The 27,448-nt window shown below is 40.1% G+C and overlaps 1 long non-coding RNA gene across 1 annotated transcript in view; it reads right to left on the minus strand.

The window, feature by feature from the left end:
- Positions 1 to 27,448, minus strand: part of LOC125638806 (uncharacterized) — a 133,928-nt gene that overhangs the window by 47,769 nt on the left and 58,711 nt on the right. Inside the window, exons 2-3 of the long non-coding RNA XR_007357294.2 lie at positions 23,584 to 23,705; positions 19,376 to 19,468 (exon numbers count right to left, since the gene is read on the minus strand). This is a non-coding gene — a long non-coding RNA (uncharacterized LOC125638806). The remainder of the gene's footprint in view (positions 1 to 19,375; positions 19,469 to 23,583; positions 23,706 to 27,448) is intronic.

Consider the following 27,448-nt stretch of genomic DNA (forward strand, 5'->3'; position numbering starts at 1 on the left):
CCCCCATGAGCTCCTCCCCCTGCCCCCGCTCCCAGCACCAGCAGTCCAGCTGATCAGTGCCTCCCCCTCCCTCCCCGCACCTCCAGATCAGCTGTTTCATGGCATGTAGGAGGCTCTGAGGGAGAGGGGGAGGGGGAAGAGCGAGGGCACATCAGGCTCAGGGGAGGGGGTAGGAAGGGGTGGAGTGGGGGCAGGGCCTGTGGCAGAGCCAGGGGTTGAGCAGTGAGCACTCCCCGGCACATTAGAAAGTTGGTGCCTGTAGCTCCAGCCCTGGAGTCAGTGCTTATACAAGGAGCCCCATATTAACTTCTGAAGAGCCGCAGGTTGGCCACCCCGACCATTGACTTTGAGACTTAAGCTCCTAAGTCGCTTTTGAAAATTTTACTCCATTTTTTGTTTGTTTATAAAACACTGTAAACTTCGAGCCAGATACAAAGTCCACTGAAGTCAAAGTGAATTTTTCCATTGGCTTCAATGGGCCTATAATCAGGACCTTATAGATCCAAATTCTTAACTCCCTACCCCGAATGGCTTCAATGGGAACTTTGTCTGAGTAAGGACTGTAGGATAGTATCAGGGGGTAGCCGTGTTAGTCTGTATCCACAAAAACAACAAGGAGTCGAGTGGCACCTTAAAGACTAACAGATTTATTTGGGTATAAGCTTTGGCAGGTAAAAAGCTCACTTCTTCAGGTGCATCTGAAGATGTGGGTTTTTTACTCATGAAATCTTATGCCCAAATAAATCTGTTAGTCTTTAAGGTGCCACTGGACTCCTTGTTGTGACTATAGGATAGTAACCAAAAATTAATAATCTGCATATACAGTGTTATAGATACATAGCACCCAGCTCCACATTATGCATGTGCACGCGTGCCCCCCCACCCCTCCTACCCACAAAGTTTATCTAATTTATGGGGTATACTTCTTTCTTTTTGATACTCAGGAGTTTAAATGGAAAGTCACAGTGAATGCTTACAGTACATTTTGATATTTGCTCAAACCATGGAGCAAGAGGAATCTGCCTGTGCTTATTTAACACATTTGGGCAGAAAGCATTTTGGTTTCAAGATATCTGTTCACTTGCTTAAGTTGATGTTTGGGCAGGCGAGGCAAACTTGACAATGGCAAGTTCTGACAACATGATTCTACCAGAGCCAATAACCTGCTGCTTGGCAGGCTATAGTATGGTATTTCCTCTATCAGCGGGAGACAGAACACAGGTAAATGAATGTGAAACTTTGGAAGCAAAATACAAAAGAAAGTCTGTGGTAAAATTGTTCTACTTTTTTTCTTTACAAATGAAGCTGATGATAAAGTAACTTCAGAAACTGGTTATAAATCTACTTCATACATATTTAACAGCATACAGTGAATAGGATTAGTAATATCTTTTGTCTAATTTGTCAGTCTAGTTCTTAGTTCCCCACAGTGCTTCAGTCAAACACAAAGGCATTCCCAGTTACTTTTCCATAGATTAAGTAACTCTTGAATTGATATTTGCTGTATGGTTTTGGATTTTCTCTGGTAAACACTGTGACTTGTTAAAGACCAAAAAAAGGCAGCGATAAGGAAATAAAGCAGTAGACTTTTAGTTGACTTGAAGGCCAAATCCTCTCCCACCTTCAGCTGTAAAAACACAGTGATTATCTTAACTGAAAAGATACCTGAAGATATTTGCTGTATGTCAGAAATAAGGGCCTGCAGCTGCACCTGCCCCATCATCAGGCAGCCAAAAAGTGCAGCTGGGCCACAGCAGAACCACCTTATGGTTAAGGCAGACGGGTGGCTTGCTCTTAAGCTCAGCAGAGGATCAACAGCTTCTCAACGCACATGCCTATGGGTTCTATGTCTCCCTGTACTCATCTCAGTCCAAGCCTTGCTCCAGCTTAGACTCTGCCCTGCAACTGGCCTTGTTCCAGTCATTTTCCAGCCTTGCTCCTGCCTTCCCTGACTTGAAATAATCTAGTTCTGACCCTCGGCTCGGATTCCTGGCTCTGAAGCAACCCTTGGCTCCAACCACTAGGCCTGACTGCCTACGACCTGCTCTCCTGACACAATATTGCTACTTGACAGTTTTTGTATTTTCTCATCTTTCTTTGTAGAAATATCAGAATCTGCAAATAGGGGAAAGGTCACAACTTATTCATCGCGTAGTGGGTTGTCTCTCAGCTAGCTAGCTTCTGGATAGTAACTGTTAGGGTTGCTTGGCACCTGATTTGGCCTATTCAGACCTTATCAGGTCAACCTATTATTTGCAATCCATATTTGGCAAGTCGTCAGAACATGTTTGTAGACGCTTTCCTCAAGTTATCTTTATTTTCTAAGCCAGTATCCCCAATCTTTCTGTGGGAATAGCATAATGCTATTCCCACACGACTGTGGTGGGCGCCGATACCCCACCGCCGAAATGCCACCGAGAAATGGCAACGCTTCTCGGCGGTCTTTCGGCGGGGCACCCACGGGCACTGTGTTGGGGACCACTGTTCTAAGCCAATGCTGCTCAGGAACATGATAGATTATCTGTGGGGAAGGGAGCAGAGAAGGCAAAAGGTGATGATGACAACCATCTACTACATGAATGCCAGCCTCCTCCTCATTGATTTAGGGAACAGCATTTTTAAAAGAAGACTGTATGCATGCTCTGTTGGATAGAGTTTGGCCAATGGCAACAGTTTTGCACACAGGGAACGTTCAGCATGTATATAAAGAGGAAAATGTGAACTTGGAAGGACTCTTCAGATATTATCCCCCACACTTCTTCTGTTAAAGCTACATATGGTGAAATCCAAAAAGTCTACAGCAGCAATAAAACTGGAAATGAACGTATATTTAAGAAAGTAGACTATGTGTTTCTGTTACTAACTTTACATTCTGGGCCTAATTCAACACCCATTTAAATCAATGGAAAGACCCCTACGACATTCAGTGGGAGTTGGATCAGACTCTTCATAAGCCCATAGTATTTAGCTGTCTCATATCTCAATCTTCATATAAAAGGACCATGCTTGAATTTAAGAGTAAAGTACATAGAAATTTGCTTACAGCTGTTCACAGCTAATGTTTAAAGACAGGTGCAAATACACAAAGCTATAAAATCCAGTGTATTTTAACTATTTTCTGGGACAAGCTTTGCAAATACCATATAATCCTGCATCTTTATATATGCTTTTTCACACATCACAACTTATATATTCCTTGTTCCTATTATTGCAATGAAAAGAAAAGGTCAAGCTAAAAAATGCACAGCATTCATTCAACCAAATGAACTGAAGATTCGCTTCTTACTGTAAACATACAGAAATCACAATATCTAAGACAGATGTGTTTGTATACCACATTCTTTGCACATGCTACAAAGCATTTGTAGTCAGAATCTGTTAAAACTGTGTCCCATCTTTCAGGTAATGAAGGCCTGTGAATGCTACACACACATACAGGCTTCCCATTTTAGAATGGATTTTAATCAGATGTTTGAATTTGATGGTTTAAAGATCAATCTTGATGCCTGACCATAGAAAACATCTTATTGTTTTCTAAAAAGCAAACAGTTCACCCACTTTGAAATTATGATCAGGTCATTTCACTTCTCCTAATCAGAATAAGAAGTCACCATTGGCTTGTCATAAGATATGAGCTCTGCTGGCGACTGTGTTCCAGCAAAGATCAGGATAGCAGTAGTTTACCAAGTATGAAACAGTAGCAGACAACATGGCTGATATCCATTGTCTGAGAAGCAATACATTTTGAATGGATAAATATATCATTAGAACGGTGATGGGCTTTATCCCCAATTCCCTGTTGTCGTGTTGATATAGAGCCCCAATGATTCCAAACCACAATAAGGACTCCATTTTGTTGTGCATCGTAGAAACACATAGGGATGCCAGAGGTCGGATCCTGCTTGGCACAGAAACTGACTGGGAGAGTAAAGACAGCTTTAATCTACTTCTGTGCCTTCCCGTATTCCTGGGTAGTTTGGGGTCTGTGTGTCTACTACTCCCCAGCATAAGTTAGAGAAATCTGAGGGAGGTTAGTTGATAGGTGCATGAGAACTATGTAACCTTTAACTATTGATTTTGTTTTCTCTTTTGCAGATGTCCAGAATGTGGAAGGTAGTACTGAAACAGTGACCGGGCTTCTCTGTGTGTTCAGGTCCTCGTGGTGTGAGGCCAGCATAGTAGCTCTAAGGTCACCCCTTGTACAGCTATTGGTGTAGGGAGAACAGCCAGGGAAAGGAGGACATGGCTGGGACTTCTCTTGGCTCCCTGGCTTCTGTATTTGGCCCCCTAAAGCTATTCACAGTGAGTGCCTGTTTAGAGCAGTTCCCAAAGCTGGTGATATGCAACATGGGCTCAAAATCAGCTTTAATACAGCATTGCAAGCACCCACACTAGAGTCGGTTTGTGTGTTCCTTGGCTACAACTGAGGTTCCATGCCTTCATTATGGCCAGGTGGTGTGAATGTTAATCATCACCAACCCAACAAGACGATCCAGGTGGCAGTTAAAACCATCTCTGAGCTACTGCCATAGTGTCTGGATCGGTTAGACAAAGAATACTTGTTAGTGTAACCAGTCCAATACCTGAGCCCTTTCTCTTTGCTCATAAAGTAGTGATTTCCTCATTATTTGTCTGTATGATTTGAATAGGATGAACAAATGTTAGCATAAGGGTTGTTCACAAAATAGTCATTTTCATTATTGGCCATTTACTATTCATTATTTATGGTGTGTGAACTTAAATTTGGATTAGCCACCAGAGTAACAGAATCATAAAAATATAGGGCTGGAAGGAACCTCAAAAGGTCATCTAGTTCATCCCCCTGACATTGAGGCCCAAGTATACTTAGACCATACCTGACAGGTGTCTGTCTGACCTATTATTTGAAACCTCCAGTGGAAGCCTGTTCCAATACTTAACTATCCTTAGTTAGAATTTTTTTTCTAATATCTAACCTAAATTTCCTTTGGTGCAGATTAAACTGATTATTCTTGTCCTAATTTCAGCAGACATGGAGAACTATTGATTACCCCCCTCTTTATAAAAATCCCTAACAGGAATATCTGAAGATTTATTAGGTCACCCTCCTCTATCCCCGCTACTGTCTTCTTTTTTTAAAACTAAATACAGCCAGGTTTTTTTAACCTTTCATCATAGGTCAGGTTTTCTAAACTCTTGTATCATTTTTGTTGCTCTTCTCTGGACTCTTCCCCAGTTTGTCCACATCTTAAAATGTCAGGTTTCAGAGTAACAGCCGTGTTAGTCTGTATTCGCAAAAAGAAAAGGAGTACTTGTGGCACCTTAGAGACTAACCAATTTATTTGAGCATAAGCTTTCGTGAGCTACAGCTCACTTGAGCTGTAGCTCACGAAAGCTTATGCTCAAATAAATTGGTTAGTCTCTAAGGTGCCACAAGTACTCCTTTTCATCTTAAAATGTGACACCCAAAGCTGGATGCAATACTTCAGTTGAGGCTTTACCAGTAACAAGTAGAGCAGCACAATTACCTCCTATGCCATACATATGACATTCTTGTTTACATATCCCAGGTTATTATTTGTCTGTTTTGCAAATGCATCGCTTTGACTCATTCTATTTGTGATCCACTATAATCCCCAGATCTTTTTCAGCAGTGCTACCACCTAGCCACTTATTCCCTATTTTGTAGTTGTGCATTTGATTTTTCCTTCCTAAGTGCAGCACTCTGCATCTTCCTGATTACAGACCAATTTTCCAATTTGCCAAAGTTGTTTTGAATTCTAATCCTGTCCTTCAAAGTGCTTGCAACCCCTTCCAGCTTCATATCATCCACAATTTTTATAAACAAACTCTCCATTCCATCATCCAAGTCAGTGAATATATTGATCAGTACCAGACATAGGAAAGACCCCTGCAGGACCCCACTTGATATATCCTTCCATTCATATGGTAGGTATTGTCTTCTGCTTCTTGATTGGAGTATACATTTTTTTAAAAAGGCAAATAGTGATGATTGCAGCAGGCAAATTGAAAACACTTCTCCCTCCTCCCCTCTCCCCAGAGTCTGACAGCTTTGAGTGGCTCCAGAGGTATTCCCCATTATGGCTCCATTTCAGCAAGGTACTTAGGCATGTGCCTAAGTTTAAGCATGCTTGTGATCAATGGGACTACTTACATGCTTAAATTCAGGCATGTGCCTAAGTGCCTTGTTGAACGGAGGTCTATGTGAGATTTCAAGAGTACCTAAGTGACTTAGGAGCACACATCCCATTGAAAGTGGATCTTGTGCTCTAATTCACTTAAGCATTTCTGAAAATTCTACCTTATGTGAGCGAATGATTCTCAGACTGATAGAATCTGTCAAAACCGGGGGGGGGGGGGAGAGAACGGGACTTTCATTTCCCCCACAGCAGCAAACAACAGTGAATAGAAAGCAAGGATGGGGTCAGAAGGCTGGACTAGTGGATAGGTCAGTGGATTGGGAAGCAAAGGAGCTGGATTCATTTCCCAGTTTAGCCACAAACTTCCTGCATGACCCTGAATAAATCATTTATCTACTTTGTGCTTTGCTCCCATTCCCCCTCTGTGAAAAGAGGGGATAGTATTTCCCTACCTCCACAAAGATGTTGTGAAGCTACTCCAGTGCTTAAGGCCATGTAAGAAGCCAGATAGCATAATGAACATTCTTGTTTATGCAGAGTGAATATAAGCATTTGTACTAAGGACAGCCATTCCTCAAACATTCATGCAGACAAAGATTTGAATGAGCAAACATTCAAGAGTGGTGAATAAAAAGAAGTGTGCACCTGGACAATCCAAACAGCCAGTTGAAATGTGAACAAAGATTTGCTGAGAGTGTTTTTGCATTATTTGATCATCTCTAGTAATTATGGACACAAATGCATGTTTTGCATGTGCAATTGCTAATTCCATGGCAAAAATGAATGTTTTCTGCATGCAATGTATCCATACTTCACTACTCCTAACATATCCATACTTCAATATTTACCCCTGTATGGCAGAATATAAATCAGAAACAGAAAATATTAGTTATGTACCCAGTGTATCATTTTTAAAAAAACACTGCCACACAGCATTACAACTACTTAACCTGAAGCAATATTGCCATAGATGTCCCCCACATGTACTGGCGAGGTCCTGACAAATTAGGTTGTCTTCACATTCACATTCTGCTGCCACCAGTGTCTATTTGCTTTAACTATAGAGGCCTAGACACCCCTTCTTCTGACAGTGGTGTAACACGTCTCCTAATTTAAGATGCCTGAAGCAGATCTTTCAGGCTAACACTAACCTTTGGTACCTTTAAAGCAGCCACACATCAACTGGTTATAAATAAACAGGAACAAGGCTTATTTACAATTGTATTTATTATGAGGATAGATAATGTAAGCACTGATCAAACAAGTTAAAAAACAACATAAACCGCAATGCAGTTCTCACCCCTCGCTGAGAACTAACAGTGGGGGCAGAAGACCTTCGGGATATTTGTATATAAAAGAGAGAGATCAGTAATCTAATGACACAACAGTTACTTAAAGGTGACCTATAAAGAAAAGAAATGGCATTATGCTCTCTTTTGGCATCTTTATGGTATTTAAAAAACAATCTGAAAGTCTATTTCCTCCTGAAATATTTTTTCTCCTTGATTTTTACCTTAGAAATATAAAGACTAGTTTACCTTTGCTTAAGCTAGAGGACTCAAACTGGGGCTCAAAGATCTGTATGTGGTGTAGTTGTAGCCATGTCAGACACAGGATATTAGAGAGACATGGTGGGTTAGGTAATATTTGTAATTCCCACTAAATATCACTGAGGTCAGGAGCGGATAGGATTTAATAAATGACTAAACATGTACATGGATAGATAGAATGTCCATGGCTGGGTACTGCTCCCTCCCCTGGCTCAGTGTGCCACTGTCTCTCAGTTTATCCTTCTCTGACCCAAAAATAGTCATGCCATGCAATAGAGGATCCTACTGAAATTCTCTCCACTTGGGGTCTGCTTTATTAAGCCACAATGAGAAAATGAACAAAGCACAATCAGTTCCTTCCCTAGTCAGCAGGGTTCCCCAGATTCGTCCATCTACCTTTCCCACAGCTCACACAGTCTTACAATCCTCTCTCTGGGTTTCCTCCTTCCCTGGGCTAAAATAGTCCCCTCCACCCTTGTAGGAGATGGGTGTTCTTTCTGATACACACTTCTCTTCCTTTCTACTGTCTTCTGACAACATTTCTTATGTGGAGTGGGAGGGAAAACTCCCCTTGGGCCAAGCTGCCTCCACCCACTCCTGTCTGCCTCTGCAAACAGCTGTGGCCCTTCCTAGTAGAAGGGGGTTAACTCTTCCACTGCCAGCCAAGGAGTAGGTCTATACATACCATCACAACATCCACACGTCTATTGCAGGAGGATAATAATTATCTTTTTTTAAAGAGATAAACACTCATAAATCAGGGCATAAGACAACCACATACAACAAAGAAATTTCCCCTCTGTGCAGCTTTCTCCATAATTGTCCACTATGGGGATTCTTGTCCCTTTCTCTAAATATTCTTGTAGTATCCTCTGTAAGAGACCCAGTACTGGACTAGACAGACCACCGGTCTGATTCAGTATGGCCGTCCCTGTATTACATACTGCAATGAAGAGAATATGCCTGAGCACACTGGAGATAAGAGATTAAGTCATTTAAGAGGTGTTTAAACATGAGCACAGGAAACTCAATTTTTATAACTTCATTACTTGCAAACAGCCTCCAGTTCTATTCAGACTTTTAAAAAATATTTCTCCACTGGCCCAATACTAAACAATTAGCAAGTAACTTTGATTACTTCAAATAATCCACAGACAATGAATAGTATAGACATACTGTAGGAGTGTCAGGGAGAGGGGGAAAGGAGAAAAGGGAAAGGGAGAGGTAGGGTTGAGGAGGCAGAGGAAGTGAGACATGGGAAAGAGGAAAAAGTGAAGAAGTGAGAGCAAGAGCAAAAGAGAGAGTTCAGAGGACAAAAGTCAGCTCAGAGGGATCCAGATAAGGTAGATTTGTTCTGAGAGGGAGCATGATCTAACAAACAAGGGCACAGGAATCATGACTCCCAAGACATCTTTCTAGTTCTGCCACTGATTCAGTGGGTGACCTTCGGCAAGTCAATCCTCCCCTCTCTGTTCTTCTGTTTGCTCTCTCCCCTTTTCTGCAAGCTATTTTGACTGCAAGATCCTTGGGGCTAGGACCATCCATTATTATGCTGGCATAGAGCCTAGCACAGTGGGATCCCATCTCAGCTGGGTCCCCAGGCACTACTGTAATTGAAACAATAAATAAACAGATAAGTAAAATCTCAATCTTAGCTGTTTAGTGTTTCTTTATGATAAAATGTTAAAAATGACCATAAATCACATTTTATTGTGCCACCTAGAGATTTTCAATGATAGTTCTTTCAGACATCAGCATGTGCTTTCTTCAAATTTTATGCACTTTATAACATGGAAGTTTACAGGTTTGCTTATCCCTACAATATTCTGTCTAATATTAGGAGTTCACACTGAACCTGTTTAAGTGGAAGTTTGCAGGCAAATAAACTCTGAACAGCCTGAATGTATCACAGTTCCAGTAACTTCTGTGGTGCATAGCTTTGACCTGATTTATTGCGAAAATAGCTAAGAATATATACTGTCTTTATAATGTCTCATGCAGTGCAATATATATGGTGTAAAATATGAACTAAGACTTTGGTCAATTTGTTTATGGGCCTATGCTCCCTGTCTCTCCAATCAATCTATTGCCCACATCTCTATGGTCAGTATTTGTTTCATTCACAAAAAGTGTGCTGAGCGCAGGTTAAGTTGAACAAGTAAAACTTCATATAACTCTGTGCACCGCTCTGTCCAGGTGGCTGAGTTGCTTCCAGCCTAACTCCCAGCATTCCCTGTTCCACTGGTGTCCCCTCAACAACAGTCCCTCCAGGGAACACTAGCCTTGTGTGTCCAGTTCTGCTGATTGCTATTAGGCTTGATAGAATTTGATTTTTTGATATAATGAATGAATGAATGAATGAATAATATTGATATTTTTTAGTATTTTTTCTGATTTTTATGAATTTAAATTTACACAGTCACACAAAACTATCGGTTTTAAGATTTCCCCTCCCCTATTTTTTATCAGTTTACATTTTCACAACTGTAGGAAGTTATGGAGGGGGTCAAGACAATTATTTAATGGCAAAAGTTAAAACTTTAACACTGTTAACATACAAATCGCCAACAACACATCAAAATATACAAAGTAAATATCCTTAAAACATACTCCAGTAAGTTCTCAAGAAGCATTTTTCTTACTGTGCCTATCTGTAAATTTCAATTATTATTGATGGAAATATTTTGTCATCCGTTTGTGTGCGTATACAGTAAAAAAATCTATATTTACTGGCACTTACCGATAAAAATCTAATCCTTCCAAGCCTAATTCTGACACAGTCTGTGGATCCTGCAGTATGCTTCTGGCGGATATAATCTGCATGGGGAATCTGTGCACAGGTCTGTTGCCATTTTGGATAGCTGTGACAACTACTGCTGCTTCTGTAGGTGTATGTAAACTTAGGGAGGCATTGTTACCACTTCCCCTGCACTAAAGAGAACTGGTCCAGTCAGTAACAGGATAGACCCCTTTTGGTGTATGCACAAAGTACCTACATTCAGTTTTTTGCCTATTATATTGTTCTCTCCTTTTGTGCCTACTTTAAATTTTTTAAATGACTGAACAAAGTTTAATAGAAGCTGGTTTAAAAAAAGCTGAATATAACACAGAGGTTGTGGAACCCGAGCTTCACATATTTTTTCCCCCACTGTGAAAATCTTAGGATTGTCTTACTTGACTGTTTGTATTGCTTTGGTATTATACTTGGGTAACACAGTATCTTAAAATACTTAATGGGTGAGCTTGTCCCTTAAAAGTAAATTAACACCCATCAGAAGTCAGATCTGTACTGTCCAGACATCTTTTATAGATCAATGTACTTACGAATAGTTCTACTGAAAAGTGACTATGTGAAAATGATATTGTGAGTTCCATGTTTATCATCTCTTGCTGATTTCCAAGTAAAATTTGTTCAATTTACAAATAAAAAGATGTTTTTACTCAGTGCCAGCACTGCAAACTCAGCATGAAATGTGAAAATAAAGCTGGGCTCTTTGCATCAGCCACAAATACATTCTGCAACTGGAACTTTCTTAACAATTCTGACGATGCTTGTGCCAGAATGGAGTCCAGTTCACTGTCCCAGGGCGTGAGTTTAAGAACAGTAAAATAAATATTTTAGGTTATCCTGCAACATGCTCCACACATAGGGACCTCTATGCCCACAAACAGCCCCAATAAAGTCGATGTGATTCCATGTTGGTGAAGGCCCTCCCACATGAAAATCATTGAAGGATTGGGGTCTTAGGCCTGGAGCATACACAGAAATTGCAAATGTTTAACTAAAGGTGCAATGGTGCATTGATTTAGTTAAACTGGTGCAACTTTGTCTATGTACACTCTACATTGGTTTAAACTTATCTCATATTGTGTACAATTATTTAAGAGGCAAGCAACACCAGTGTATTACACTGGAATCAAAGGCTTTGAGAACACTGTCTGCTTTCAACAATGGGCCAAACCCTAAAGTCTGAGTAAAAACTGAACACGGACTCCAGAATTTGACATGATAATAATAAAGTACTATATATAATGTAATGTCTGTATGCGTAACAACTGCATAATCAGTGCTTGAATCAGCACGTAAGGATTGCGCAAATAGTTGCCTGATGAACTTTTTGGTTTTCATCATTGCAAAGCATGCAGTTACCAGCAAAACCAAACTCCAGCCTTAAGGGGTAATGGAAACTGCTATATGTGTTTTGCACAGTGTTCTCAATCCAGCAACTAAAAGGAAAACTGCATTATGCCTGGTATAATGAGAACTGTGTTCATTTTATCTATTGATATTTGGGTACAGACTGACAAGGGTACATTGTGGCAACGATTGTTCTAGCTGATACCTGTGTTAATTTAACTATTTAGCTTTCTCTGGGTGCACAGGTACAAAGAAGTGCTCTGGACAGTGTCTAGAAGCTGCTTTGACTGATGTTTAATCTTTATCACACCTTCAAAACTTTTTTCCTCGTTATCATGAGTTATGCATTTTATTAAGAAAAAGCCAAAATAGTGCCTTGTATTTCTTCAATATTCATCATTTAACTTAATCTGAACAGTTTAAAGAACAGAAACAAGTAAAGATATTAATGCAGATACAAGCATTCATATCACTGAGACAATATTACAAACTTCTCTGTGAATAAGCTCTAAGTGTCCACCTCAAACTTAGCAAAGGCAGGAAATCATGTTAAATGGGCCCCTTATTGACGGACAAAGAGCCAAATTCTTCCTCAGATAAACCCAAACTGCCACTGCTGAATTTTGGACCAGGAAAATCCTACTCAAACTGTCCAAAAGAGTGGAAAACTAACCTTTAATTGTTCTCTTTATTAAGATAAAATACAAAAATGGATCTAAACTTTGCCTGGAAGTTTCTCCATCAATAAGTCATACATTCAGGTTGTATCAGTAATTCCATTATAAACCCCTATTTATACAGGGGTTTATAACACAACCATAAAATTTTGCTTTGGGCAGAATCTTCGGAGATAAAGTTTTAGCTCCAGAAGGGATTTTATTTTCCTTAAAAAACATTGGCTATGTTTAAAAGATACAAACAAGCAAAAAATAAATGGGAATGGGTGGTTTGGGTTGCTTCTTTTTCTGCTCCTGTAAACTGAACATAGCTTGAAGTTTCAAAATGAAATTTTTGCTGGCCTCTAGAGACTCTAGAGGATCAGATACAACAGTGAGGGGAACTGTGTAAGTATCTACATAGATGAGTGGGTAAAATATGTGGAAAAAATGAATAGGTGTAAAAGAGCTCAGTTTGTTTAGCGTACCGGAATGGTACCTTAAGATGAGCGTGAATTGCTGTTCAGCAAAAACATGTACTTTTTTTTCCCCACATGATCCTATTTTTCCATATACAACAGCTATAGTGAGGAAGTTCTTATATAAGATCCTTAAGGCTAGATTCTGATCTCCATGTCATTTGTGGAGCCATAAATTTGTGGAGCCAAAGTAAAGTCAACCTGATTTCCGTCTGTGTAAGCAGGCTAGACTCAGCAGTGGGCTTGAAGGGACTGCTGCTTCCTATACCAGATATGATCACTTTACTGTTGCCTTGGTCTCCACACCTCTGTTGTTCATTTACCCACCTGTTGTCTCTCATCCTATGTTTAGGTTGTAAGTTCCGGGAGCAGTAACAGGCTTTTTTATTATGTCTGTGTGTATAGCACAATAGGGCCCCAATCTGGGTCTGAACAGATAGATGGTAAGATAGATAAATCGAGCGATCAGAATCTGGCTCTTTTGTGCTAATATTCCACAAAGTAAAGAGGCTTTTAAACACTGATCATAATTTGGATGTTCCTGAACTAATTCTTTCAGGATATGCAGAGACTGAACTGATCCCTTGTCAACTCACATGCATGAGCACATCAGAGGCTGCATCAGAGAGGCTTGGAGTAGTGCGGTGTTCAGAGGCTAGTGAAACTTGTGCCTCTCTCACATAAACATAAACTAAGTCTTCGTACCCTGGTTTAGGTGGGTAGTGCCACATACCCCTCAGCCCTCATATTTTATATGCTCCATCTTACCACTGATGTAACCACTTTAAGTTACTGCTGTATCCTAGAGATAGTTAAACTTTAGAAATAATTGGAGCTAGCACTGCTAAAGAACTTATTGTGAGCAAAACAGCAGGGTAATGGGGCAGGAAACAGAAAAGAAACTCTACTCTGTATCGTCCTTGACTTCTTTAAATTCTAAATCATCCTACAGCTGCCTGGCTTGGAGATGTTTTACCGCCTCACTCTTTCCTCATATTTGGAAATGGGTGTGAAAGGTCACATGTGCAGAACAATCTCTTCTGTTCTAATGATATGCAGTCTGAAACAAAGGCTCCAACATACCAATCTTAGGTCACTTAGTGTGCCAGGGAAACTGATGGTGCATATGTTTTCACTGGAAAAGGAAAAAACAAGGCACACAGTGAATACTGTATACTATTAATTATGTGTATTACCGTAGCACTCAGGAGTCTTAGTTATGGACCAGGACCTCAGTGTCCAAGGTACTATACAAACACAAAAAAGAATCTCTGCACCAAAGAGCTTCCAAATTAAGTGTAAGACAAGAGACAACAGATGAATATAGACAGACAGGGGAGTACAAGACGACAGTACGTATTGGTCAGTATGATAGGCAGTGGTCTCAGAGCACGAGCTGCTTAACTGCTATCAAGTTTTTTTGTAGACATCACAGAAAAATAGGAGTTTGAAAGAGGACAATGATGTACAATCTGGCCTAGGATAGACACTATTCATGGTGTATAAGGGGGAGAAGGAGAGAGTGGTTCAAAAGATCCCAGTGAACAATTTAAATGGCAGCAGTGTCTGCAAAAACTGTGAATTTTAACCGAGTAATGAAGAATATTTATGGAAAGTTAATTTTAATTTGTGTGAATAGTCACACCAGAAACTTGACCCTAAGAGCTATAATCACCCAGTCAAGGAGAAGAAACATGCCAGGAGACCTATGTGTCCAGTCAAAACTAACCCACCATCTAGAAGTTTGAATTTCAAATACTGAATACTCACAATGAACTGCTTAAAAAAAGAGCTACAACCAAACATGATTTGTACCATTAATTCAGTCAGCAATTTCAAATAAATGCATTTTAGAAAACTGTAAGTAGTTGCAAAGAGAAAAAAAGGCAACTTTTTAGAATAATGATTCATAATGCAATGTTCATCTTGCTTCGTTCCCAGTCTTGCAGAGACGTTGCATTTCTAATTCCATAAATTCTTCTCACAGCACCCTAGGATACGGATAAAGATCTAGCCCCACACGTTGCACTTTATTCTTTGATATCCTTTCAAAGCTCCAGGACCAACCAAAAAGCAATGGTCTTTATCAAGGGTAAAACAAGGTCAGCAAATGCAATCATTTACATGGCAGAATGTGAGGTTTTCTGGAATATTAAGCCAAATACCTCCATGAGCTGTCATTTAACCTTAAGAGGCAGATAAAATAAAAAAATCATGATAAAGTACTAAGTAGCTACTTATTTTACTAAACAGATCTAGGTAAAGTACAGAGCAGTGAGTTGCAGTGTGACCAAGAGTTACCTGATTAAGTTGTATTTCTTAGGCTCCACCAGTAGGAGATAAAAGCAGCTTAGAGTGATCATAAGGTTCATTTTCAAAGCATAGAATAGCTTATGGTACTACACAAGGTTATGCTAGAAATGGTACTGCACCTTCTATGCTTAGCCATCAATTAATCTCTTCCCCAACATTCACTGATCACACAGATTCAAAGTTTTGCAGTTCAAATATAGCTCTATATAGAATGATAAAAAACTTGCAAGAATAAAGGGGCAGTTATGATTAAACAAATGGGACAAGCCAAACTCAGGCAGGTAAAACATTCAATGCATGTGTGAACAACAGCATGTCAGGGGCCAGACCAATTACAGAAGAAATGCACAGAAGCTCCAGGTGATTACATGACACATTTTTTATCATTGTATTAACTAAAATATTGTCATTGTTCAAAACTCTCAGACAGTCAGTTTCTTTATGGGAGCAGCAGCCTCCCACAGTCCTTACAGCACACTATACACAAAGAGCTGTCTCTGAGATTCACTGGTAGATCTGCAAAGGTTTATAAAAGTAATTTCCATGTAGCCCAAACTCCCCAGGAGCCTCCATGTCTAATTGCTCAGAAAGCCCATGTACAGCAGGTAAAGGAGACAGGCTCAGCTTCCAATTTCTCCCTTTATACAGCTTGCATGTTGCTTCAAAACTCAAAGGCCACCAAAATCCATCTACAAACATATTCCTTCCAGGCTAGCAGCAGACCTTGGTGTAATTTACTAGTGGTCCTAGAGCAGCGATCAGGGAATTGAACACGATCTCCCACAAGATGACTAAGGATAGGTCTATACCATAATCAGGGGCTGTGCCTGCAGTACATGTAAAGATATCCAAATTAGCTTTTATCTAGCTAGCTCATGTACTGGTAGCAGTGAAGCTGTGGCAACGCAGACTTCAATGCAGGTTAGCTGCCCTGGATGGGCTTGTACAGCCTGCATTGAAGTCCATGCTGCCACAGCTTCACTGCTGTTGGTATGAGAGCTAGTTAGATTAAATCTACCTCAGGTATGTCTACACACACTACAATTACAATCTCTGAGTGCAGAAAGCATAGTTTTATCACAGCCTCAGGCAAATTATATAGGTCTACATTTCAAAAAGTGTACTATCATTAAAGGGATCTCCTTTTAGACACTTAGGGGCTGATTTTCAGGGATGTGGACACCTCTAAATGCAAGCAAAATGGACTGGAGATGTGGGTGCTTAGCACCTCTAAAAAGCAGGCAGTGGGCTCAACATTGCCAAAAGGGGTATCTGATTTTGGGTGCCAAACTTCACACGGGCTATAATTTGCACCTACCAATCCTAGTAGCATCTAAAGGAGTTGAAAGTGCTAAACACTTCTGATAAAATCATGCCCACGATGGCTCTGAGTAGGTGCCCTAAATCTGAGGAATCCAAAACTAGACCCACTTTTGAAAGTGTAGCCCTTAACATCGGCCTCAGCTTCCCTTTGTGTAAAATAGGGTGATATAATAACTAACGTAAACCGCTGCTAGGAGAGATTAGTTAAAAATAATTGTAGGCACTTCAAAAAGGAAACTGTTCCACCCCTCTCAGAAATAAGAAAGGAAACAAAGAAGCTAAACAAATCCACAGCAGGAATTAAGAGCACTTACCAGCTAGAAAGAAAGGAGATGCAGCAGTCAGTTGCAAAATGGCCACCATAGGGCTGCAGCTGCTTGGCTCCAACAAATTTAAAGGGCCAGACCCAGAAAAGCATACAGGGGAAAAGTTCATATACGAAGACAACCATGTAATAGAAAGAGTTAGTAGTGGCAATGTAATCACAAAGGGAAATGATCTTGGGAAAGAGTCTGCTTTTGTGTATTGCACTCAATAACTATATAATAGCAATAGTATTAAGTACCTGTTTTTCATTACAGACTTTGGCCTTGGTGACTTCCCTTCATCTTCTTTTCCTGATACACAAACTTTAAATGCATTCCTGCTAAAACATTCACAGTGCATACAATATTTGCATAACTATTCCAGTTTTACCTGTAAAACGTACATAGGCATAGTAATATCTTTTGCTGAAACTACACATTTCAATATTGTAGAGTTCTTTTTTATTATTACATAGGGCTCTTTTAGAAGGAAATGTACACAGATAAGTTAGAGGTTAATTGACTCCTGATTAAATTATATTTCCAGTTACTAATAATAGACCAAAGACTGAGCAGTTAAGTAAAAGGTTATAGCACTACAATGATTAAACTATGCTTAGCAACTACCAGTGAAAATACACTGTGCCACATTCATCCATGGTATAATGCGATTGGCTTTGGTGGAGTTAGAACAGGTATTAATTTAGCCCATTTACTTTGTTATAAATTTCTCTGATGAGTGATATATTTAAGAAATGCTGAGGAGACTAAGAGAAAACACTAATGGAGTGTAATAAAGTGTGAATTTTGATATTGAGAAATTAATGGTAATTTCCTATTTCTGCTGCAGTAAGTGTGGTTATTAATTACCACTAATTTTTATTTCTACAATTTAGTAATTAATTATTTTAGATGTGGTGAGTTATTAATGCCTGAAAGACAAAAATGAGGTAAATGGCACTTCATTTAAAAAACACATTCTTGTTAAAAAGTCACCATTTGTTTAGACTGATTTTTGCCTCTGTTCAATTTAACTTGACTGAACCTTCTTGATACACTCGTTTTCACTGCACATGTTTATTCTAACTGGATCACAAGGAACTAGTGATACATATGGGTCAGAGTTCTACCTCTCCAAAGCCACATGTCCCTATGGAAAATAATTGGGAGTCACATTTGATTTTTTTTAAATAGACACATGGTGCTCCATTGGGGTCAATGGCAAGCACTCAAGTAGAGCTTATTGAAGGATTATGGCCTAAATTGATAAGAATAGCAATGTTTAATTTAAGGTGCTACTAGTACTCCTTTTCTTTTTGCGACTGTTTAATGAGAATCTACATCAAGTGTCCACATACAAAGTGTTTTAAAATTCACAATATTAGGGTACATTGATACCTAACAAACAAAAAGATAGCATTTAATTCAAGAATTGTCTGTTATCCTTTCAATTTTCTCACCTTCTTTCCCCACCTGTTATTCTTTAAAAGCGTTAACCAGACAGTAATTAAAAATCATTGCCTCAACTCTGTTGAGAAACTTTCAATTGTCAAATCACAATTCTTGTTTTACACTGAGGCGAAAGCATGTTCAGGATGGAGGAAAATGGACTTTTTTCCTTCCAAAGGATTGTCAAGTATTATATTCCTCTGAACATACTGTCTCATTGGAAAGGAAATATTCATACTGGACTCCAAATCTGCACTGGCATGTTTGTTTTTATAACATAAACAATTGTGAATTTAAGGTGACATTCTTCAAAATTAAAAAGAGAAAAGATCCATTCTTATCTTTAATGCTGGCTACTTATTTCTTTAGTGTTTGAGAGTTAAAAAGAGCCCTCAAAGCAAACACTGGATAAGGAATGCTTCTTTTGGCATCTTCCTTGACCAGTTAGGAAAGGGCTGATAAGGTCTGATTAAAGTCATGCCTCACATTTTAAAGGCTAAACCTCTTGATTGGAGGTTAAGTATCCATCTGCGTCATTTACAAAGCACACATGACAAATCTGGATTGTTTATTGTAAACAATATTTTCTTGGCTACAACTGGTGGCAACCACTCCTGTTAATCTTCTGCTGTTTCCTTCTTTATGTGAGTCTGTAAAAGTAGGAAGATTATCATAACACACTAGCAAGCAGCCTGAGATGACCTAACTTTATTTCCTTTCTAAATTTAGACTGGTTGCCTGAGAAGGCATTTTTGTCACCTCTAACTGGCTTAAAATTACTTTCAGGTGGTTCCTAAAGAAGAAAGATCAAGGACAGTTTACGGAATTGCTGTACCACCCAAATACTCTAGAGATGCACCTTCAACTCTGAAGGACTTTCCATCATTTGCCCTTTGGAAATGCCTGGTTTAAGCTAGATGCTGAATCATTTCCTGTAGGTCTTTAAACACAGCAAGCTGTGTGAAGTTGAGGGTTAGCAGTATTTAGCATTGTTTAAGTAGGTGTTTCAGAAACTTACTGACCATGGGTGTAGTGGTTTCATTTTTTCCCTCTCTCTGTCTCTCTCCTTACTTAGTTCCGGGTTTGGGTTTGTTTTCTGAGGAAAAACAAAAGACCTTAGGGAAAAGAGCACAGAGGACAGCTGTAAGTGACAGATAAGGAATAGAAAGGGAAGTACCAAATGGAGACATCTAAGTCTCATGGACCCCTCAATCCCAGCACATCATAGAAAATATAAATACCAGAAAGGGTAAATTAAATATGTCTGTTCAACAACCTCATGGAAAAAAAGTCTCTCTTAAAGGAAACATTACAAATTATTTGATTCTAGGAATTTTAATCTATCAGCTGTTTCATTGTCACAGAGCTTTCAGTAACAATGAAAGCAATATAAGAAAAATCCAAGCGCTTTGAGTCCTTGTTTCTCTATTTGATTTCAAAAATAATTCAGGCTTGATGTCAAAATAATAATAAGTGTTCCCACAAATATGAAATATTAGTGATGGGCCTTTCCCCTCTGTGTTTTTAATCATTATATTGTAACCAAAGGGAGAGGAAGTGTTTAATTGTTTTATTAAATATTCATTTCAATGGCTGTAAATAACAACATTAAAACAAAAATATATTACAAAGATAGGCTTATATCTCACTCTATCTCAAGACAAATCCAGTCATAAAGCATGATCCCTCTTGATTAATACCGCTGTAGTGTTTACTCTTCTATTAGTAGTACAGTGATACTGTTTCCTGTATCACTGAGATGTTTATTGTTCTTCTGTGTATTTTTGACCATTAATGTTTTATCCTAAGCACCGCTCTATCTGCTTTTTTTGGTAACCATATATTCCACTTTATTTGTATATCGCTGAATTTTTTGATAAAAAGTATTAACATAGCAGCAACTGTTAATTGACAGTGTGAAGCCAGAGCAGTATTAAGTAATTCTGAAAACTCCCTTTGCTTACTAGGTTCAGAACCTAGTTCACTACAAGAAGAGTTACACTGACTTTTTCAAGCTGTTTGTCTCAGACAAAAAACATCACTCATCTCTTAGTGGCAAAACTAGCCCAGTCCTCCTGTGGCCACAGAAGGCCAAGTGCAGCAGAAGGGTAAAGTTCCACCATGTAATGGGGATACTATATGTGAGGGAGACCTACAGCCCCCTCTGCACAGCTCCTTGTGTGTTACTGCACAGGGGACTGGAAGATACAGGGCATGCGTGTGCCAGGGGGATCCACTACTTGCCCAACATTTCAACTCTTCATGGTGAGGAGGCCACATAATGTGCTGTGTGGGCTACGTCAGCCACTGGGCTGAAGTAGCTTCCACAGATGGCTCTGGAGCTATCCTGTGGGCTAAGAGGGAGGTCTCCTCTATGCACTTCCTCAGCCTCTGACATCAGGATTTGTCCCTTTTATGTGGTGGGACACCAAAAGCCATGGCCTCTCAAACCTTCCCACCCACAAAAAAATGGCTTCTTGGAGAGAGTCTCCCCTGAAAACATTAACAGAAGATATAGGCACGAAAGAGAGGCTTGGGGTTCCTCTTGAAGATCAAAGATGAATGGGGTCAATCTCAAAAAAGACATTACAAGATTAGATTAGATAAAATGTGGATATTTGGGTGGGATGGGGCACATATCCAAATTGTATCTGAACTGTGAACCTTTTGTGGTTCCCTGATCACTGTTAACCAATTCAACAGAGAAGTAACAAAGTTAGGGCTGAAAACATGAAAAGAGAATATACTGTACTCTCACAATTGACAGAAGAATGATGCATATAATGTAAGTAGAAGACTACTGTAAATTCACTACAGTGCTAGGAAGAAAAAGCAAAAAAGAAAGCAAATAATATTTTGGGATATTTACGTAGGCATAGTGAACTCTAGATGGGCTACAGGAGCTAGTCTCCTTCTGTCTCTGTACTTTCCTAATAACTACTCAAAACATGCTCTTGCTACATTTTTCTCTCTGTGGTCATTCTAATCTATTTCTTTTCCTCAGTTCCCTCAGTTCTATTCAGTCCCTAACCACAAAATAAGCTTGGTGTTGCAGAGAGGAAGGTGATCTTGTGCTAAGGCACTGGAGTGGGACTCAGAAGGTCTGGGTTTAATTTCTGTTTTGCCACAGAATTCGTGTATAACCTTGGGCAAGTCACTTAATCGCTTTGTGCCTCAGTTCCCATATGTAACACTGTGATTATGATAACTTCCTTCTTTCCACTGTCTGTCTTGTCTATTTAGATTGTAAGCACTTTTGGGCTGGAGCTATATGTTTGTACAGCACAATGTGGCCCCAACCTTAATTGGGCTCTAGGTTCTATATGAATATAAATAAATAATTCTCATTTATTTTAATGCTCTGACCTTCCTCAGAAGCAATGATCTATACATTTGAAGGCTAAAATGTAAATCTGGTATACAAAGTTCCCACTTTTCCCCACCATTGATGAATACATCTGTGGAAACTTACTTGAATCCCAACCCATAGAACATATCCTCTTTATCTAGTAATTTTAAATATCACTTTTCCACATGTTTTAGGTACCACTTCTTTATATTCTTTTCACCTACCCATCTATCTAGTGCACATGATGCTTCCAGGCAGTAACTGGTAGAGATTGGAACATACGTTTGTCCAGATTGGATTTCAATTTGTATCTCAGTTGTTAACACCTTTTTATTAGTGACCTCTTCCTCTTCCAGCAGATGTCATTATGCAGCGAGTAGAAAACAAAGCAGGCAAATAATGTATTTCAAAACAGAAGCACCGGAAAATGTTTGGGTACCTTCAAAACATTTACTAATCTTGCAGGATTTTTTTGTACACTAGATAAAAACACATTGTCTAACCTTTTTCATATTCTGACCTATTTAAAAATACGTGTTTCCTTATTTGCAAATGCTACAAGAACAAAATGGGTAACTTTTGAATGCAAAAATTGCCATCATGTTAAAAATTTGCGGGCTGAGCTTTCAGAGTGTGTCTCATTTTCATTTAATAACATTATCTACGAAGGAAACATTTCATCACTATTAAAATCAGTCACCTCCAGGGTGGAGCACAGCAGCTGTTTTCCAGCCTGCAAAAACACTGTTCAAAATCTTAAAACAGGAAGTGAAGAAATATAAACATCCAATTGAAACAGCAAGAAAAATGTGGGTAGGCAGAATATAACAATTACCCAGATTTAAATTGCAACAGGACATAGAAATTGACGACCCTACTATTACAAAAAACAGACATAGGATGTTTAATGAATGCAAGTGTTTGAGACCTTATTTTTACATGTGATCTGAAAGACGATGGGCTCAGTCTTGCGGTATGCTGAGTTCACATTCAGTGCAGCTGAGACACCACTGGGACAGAAAGATGGCGCTAAACTGGAGGTCCTGGAGTAGCTGAGCACCCCTCCCTTTCCCCCCACAAAAACCCTACTCTAAGCAACACTGGCAGCCAGCCACTCTTATTAGTCCTAGTTGTATTATTTGTATTGCAGTAGCACCTAATAGCTCCTGTCACGGACCCCATTGTGCCAAGCACTGTACAAACACAACAAAAAATGGTCCCCAACCCAAAGAAGGTACAATATCACTAATTAGCTGCTGTGCTGGCTGAGAATGTGGTAGAGTGCCATGCACTCTACCCTGACTTCTCTGCCTTTTATACATCCACTCCCTGCTATTCCAAGTCCCTAAACAGAGTGTGGGAATGGATGGCTTAGAGCCAGTTATGCTGGCTTTGTACCACTTAGGGATACCCTGAATCATGCGGATTCATCCCTCCTTTTCCAGCATCATAGTGCCACTTAACACCTTGTCAGAGTATTTCAAATGAGCCAGTGGGAAGAGTGCCACCTATGGAAACACCAGCACTGTTGTCAGCAGCATTCCTAACCAAATCATCATCAATTCTCAGAAAATTCATTCTGTGTCCAAACAGTGAGTGCTGTGGGTTTGGGGAGGATAGGCTGTATTCTTCATTCATAAAGACAAGGTTGAGTCTCTTCATTAAGTGCAAACCTCAACTCAACCTTATCTGTGGAGTCACAGTGGATGCCCACACCATGCTGGCCCTTTTTCATTGTGTAGACTTTATTGTGGATAAATGTGTCAGTTTAAAATTAGTTACCGTAACATAGACGTGGACATGTGGCTCTAAAATATGCTATTTTGAAGACTACTACTTTAAAATATTAGAAAGACCCCACAAGAACTCTTTTAAAAACACCTTTTCAAGTGCTGATTTTTGCAGCCGTTTGTAAAATTCAGGTGAATGATTCATCCAATCGAGGGCTCATGTAGTTTGTACTTGTCCAGTCATGCCATTCAAATTCTTTTGGTGGATGTATCCTGTAAATAAAGAACAATAACACTATTCATTAGCTGATGAGTCCCCTAAAATTAAGTAGAGTCTACAATGATAGTTTGGTATAAGCTGCAGTTTCAGATCTATTTCTCCATAGAAAGGGGAGGGCTGTGAACAATTAAAAATATAGTGGCTTAAGAGAAATCAAGTTCCATTCAGGTTCATTATACTTTTGTTTTCTGCTCCAAAAGTTAAGATAAAGATTTCTGTAATTCACTGAAGGTCTGGCAACCTTTTGCCTGGAAAGGAAATTGTTTATATGCAATTAAGATCTTCAGACACATCAGCAGAGCTATAACATTCTGTTTCATAAGGTCAGCAACACCATCAATTAAATTAATTCTCTCAAACTATCCCCTGAGTTATTAAAAAGCTACTCTTGACAAGGAGGAAAGGGTGATACCATCATATGCCACTGATGGAAAATATTAGCTTTCTTGTGAGTTTTGTTCGTTGTTTCTCTATAGAGAGAAAAGATGTATAGAAAATATCTCCAGGATATGTCTCCAGTGCAGTAAAACACTCACAGCTGGCCCATGTCAGCTGACTCGGGCTTGTGGGGCTTGGGCTTCCAGGGTATAACATTGCAGTGTAGCTGTTCGGACCCAGGCTGAAGTCTGGGCTCTGGGAGCCTGTGACGGGGAAAGGTCCCACAGCTGGGCTCCAGCCTGAGCCCGAACATCTATGCTGCAATTTTATAGCCCTGCTGCCGAAGTCATCTGACATGGGCTAACTGAAGGTGCTTTACTGCAGCATAGACATACCCACACTGCCTTGAAATTGTTTTGAAGTCCTCTCTCTCTGCTTTAGTTCTGTTACGTATATACCTCTTACATGACTTGGATGTTGCTGTACATTCATCAACATTATTTTTCATTACCAGGCACCCACCCAGTAACACAGTAAATACAAAGACTTCTACTTTATTCTTGCAGTTTGCTTTGAGGGTACATTTATCTATCATTTTGTCAGTAACATATAGGGATATGTTTCAGAGTAGCAGCCGTGTTAGTCTGTATTCACAAAAAGAAAAGGAGTACTTGTGGCACCTTAGAGACTAAACAATTTATTTTAGCATAAACTTTCGTGAGCTACAGATCACTTCATCGGATGCATAAATTGGAAAATGCAGTGAGGATGTTTTATACACACAGACCATGAAAAAATGGGTGTTTATCACTTCAAAAGGTTTTCTCTCCCCCCACCCCATTCTCCTGCTGGTAATAGCTTATCTAAAGTGATCACTTTCCTTACAATGTGTATGCTAATCAAGGTGGGCCATTTCCAGCACAAATCCAGGGTTTAACAAGAACATCTGAGGAACGGGGGGGGGGGGGGGGAGGGGGGGTAGGAAAAAACAAGGGGAAATAGGTTACCTTGCATAATGACTTAGCCACTCCCAGTCTCTATTCAAGCCTAAGTTAATTGTATCCAATTTACAAATGAATTCCAATTCAGCAGTCTCTCGCTGGAGTCTGGTTTTGAAGTTTTTCTGTTGTAGTATCGCAACTTTCATGTCTGTAATCGCGTGACCAGAGAGATTGAAGTGTTCTCCAACTGGTTTATGAATGTTATAATTCTTGACATCTGATTTGTGTCCATTTATTCTTTTACGTAGAGACTGTCCAGTTTGACCTATGTACATGGCAGAGGGGCATTGCTGGCACATGATGGCATATATCACATTGGTAGATGTGCATGTGAATGAGCCTCTGATAGTGTGGCTGATGTTATTAGGCCCTGTGATGGTGTCCCCTGAATAGATATGTGGGTACAGTTGGCAACGGGCTTTGTTGCAAGGATAGGTTCCTGGGTTAGTGGTTCTGTTGTGTGGTATGTAGTTGCTGGTGAGTATTTGCTTCAGGTTGGGGGGCTGTCTGTAGGCAAGGACTGGCCTGTCTCCCAAGATTTGTGAGAGTGATGCGTCATCCTTCAGGATAGGTTGTAGATCCTTGATAATGCGTTGGAGGGGTTTTAGTTGGGGGCTGAAGGTGACAGCTAGTGGCGTTCTGTTATTTTCTTTGTTAGGCCTGTCCTGTAGTAGGTGACTTCTGGGTACTCTTCTGGCTTTGTCAATCTGTTTCTTCACTTCAGCAGGTTGGTATTGTAGTTGTAAGAATGCTATCTATCCAAATATACAGGACAAGCCTAGAATTCAGTTAAGAGTTTCTGGTGCTGTCACTTACTGTAATACTAGAATATCTCTACTGGAATGATTTCAGCTTTAATATCTTAAGAATCTCAAAGTATCTTCAACTATCTTCATCTGTTCGCAGAACCTTCTGTGGTTTGTCTTTCCTTATGGACTGTGCTTCACAGATGGTAGATAAAAGACTTTCAGGACTTGATCAGGATATGAACAAGGACAGTCATGAGGATGGATTTTAATTGGCTGGCCGCAGCTTTATTAAAATGTAACATCAGAGAGGAGCACTATCTGCCCTGCATCCCCATTCCATGTGTTTTAGGTGGGTCTAGTGCAGGGTTTACAGGGCACCTATCATGTAGCCCGTAACTCAGGGTAAACTCCACTGCTTTCCTCAAGAATTCAGCTTGCTCTGTTAAATCCATTCACCTTTCCCACTGCAAAAGAGACAGAAGATACCAAAGAAGGACCCCAGTTTGCAAGGACTCAGGTTTCCCTTTTCCATAGTCCTGGGGTCCACCAGCAAAATCCTGTGTCAGTGTGGATGTCTCAACTGGCTCTGGGTAGCCAGTGCCAGGTTGGATCTTTGCCAGTCTAGATGCTCATCTCTGTGGGGTTGGACCTGCCTGACCTATGCACTAGCACCCACAGCCGTGCAAAGATGTCGTTTGTGAGGAGGTGGAGATAATCAGAAACTCTCTGAGCTGTTCTGCTCCTCTCCAGTCACCCCACACAGAGGCCTCCCTATTAGCCTCAGCAGTAGTTTCTAGTCCAGTCTGTGTCCATTACTGATTCCAAGCATGCTGGGAAATGGTGTCAGAGGGCTCTGGTAGCCATTGGTGTTGTAGTCCACAGGGTAGGACCCCCTAAATCACGGGTTCTCAAACTTCATTGCACCGCAACCCCTTTTGACAACAAAAATTACTATACGACCCCAGGAGGGAGGACCGAATCTTGAGCCAAAGTCCGATCCCTGCTGCCACAGGTGGGGTGGCAAAAGCTGATGCCCAAGGGCTTCAGCTCCAGTAGGGAGCCTGTAAGCTGAGCCCCACTGCCTAGGGCCGGGTAGCAGAGTTCGGGCTTCAGCTTTGGTCCCGGGTGGTGTGTCTCGGGTTTCAGCTGTGGCCCCGGGCCCCAGCAAGTCTAAGCCAGCCCTGGTAACTCCATTAAAATGGGGTCACAACCCACTTTGGTGTCCCAACCCACAATTTGAGAACCGCTGCCCTAGATGGTCAATCCAGAGTTCCAGGAGCTGGCAAACACGAAATGGAGGTCGCATAATTTACAGAATTATTACCTTTTAAAATTGTTGTATTAAATTACACTGGGGGGAAGTTATAAAAGAAACATTATCAATGCTACATCTATTCCAAATAAAAAACTAATGAATGAGAATAATTAATGTGCTGTGGACACACAGCCCAAGTGTTACAAATCCCCATGTTGTTTCTGGATGTTGACTACACATAGAGATTATGTATGCACTGTGCTTCCTTCTGACCCTGCATCACGGAGGTTTCTGTGCATTGATTATTAAAGTACTATAAAATGTATTTGAAAATGATTAACTTTCTATAAGTT

This window comes from Caretta caretta, chromosome 6 (assembly GCF_965140235.1).
Source record: "Caretta caretta isolate rCarCar2 chromosome 6, rCarCar1.hap1, whole genome shotgun sequence".
NCBI classification, from domain to species: domain Eukaryota; kingdom Metazoa; phylum Chordata; order Testudines; family Cheloniidae; genus Caretta; species Caretta caretta.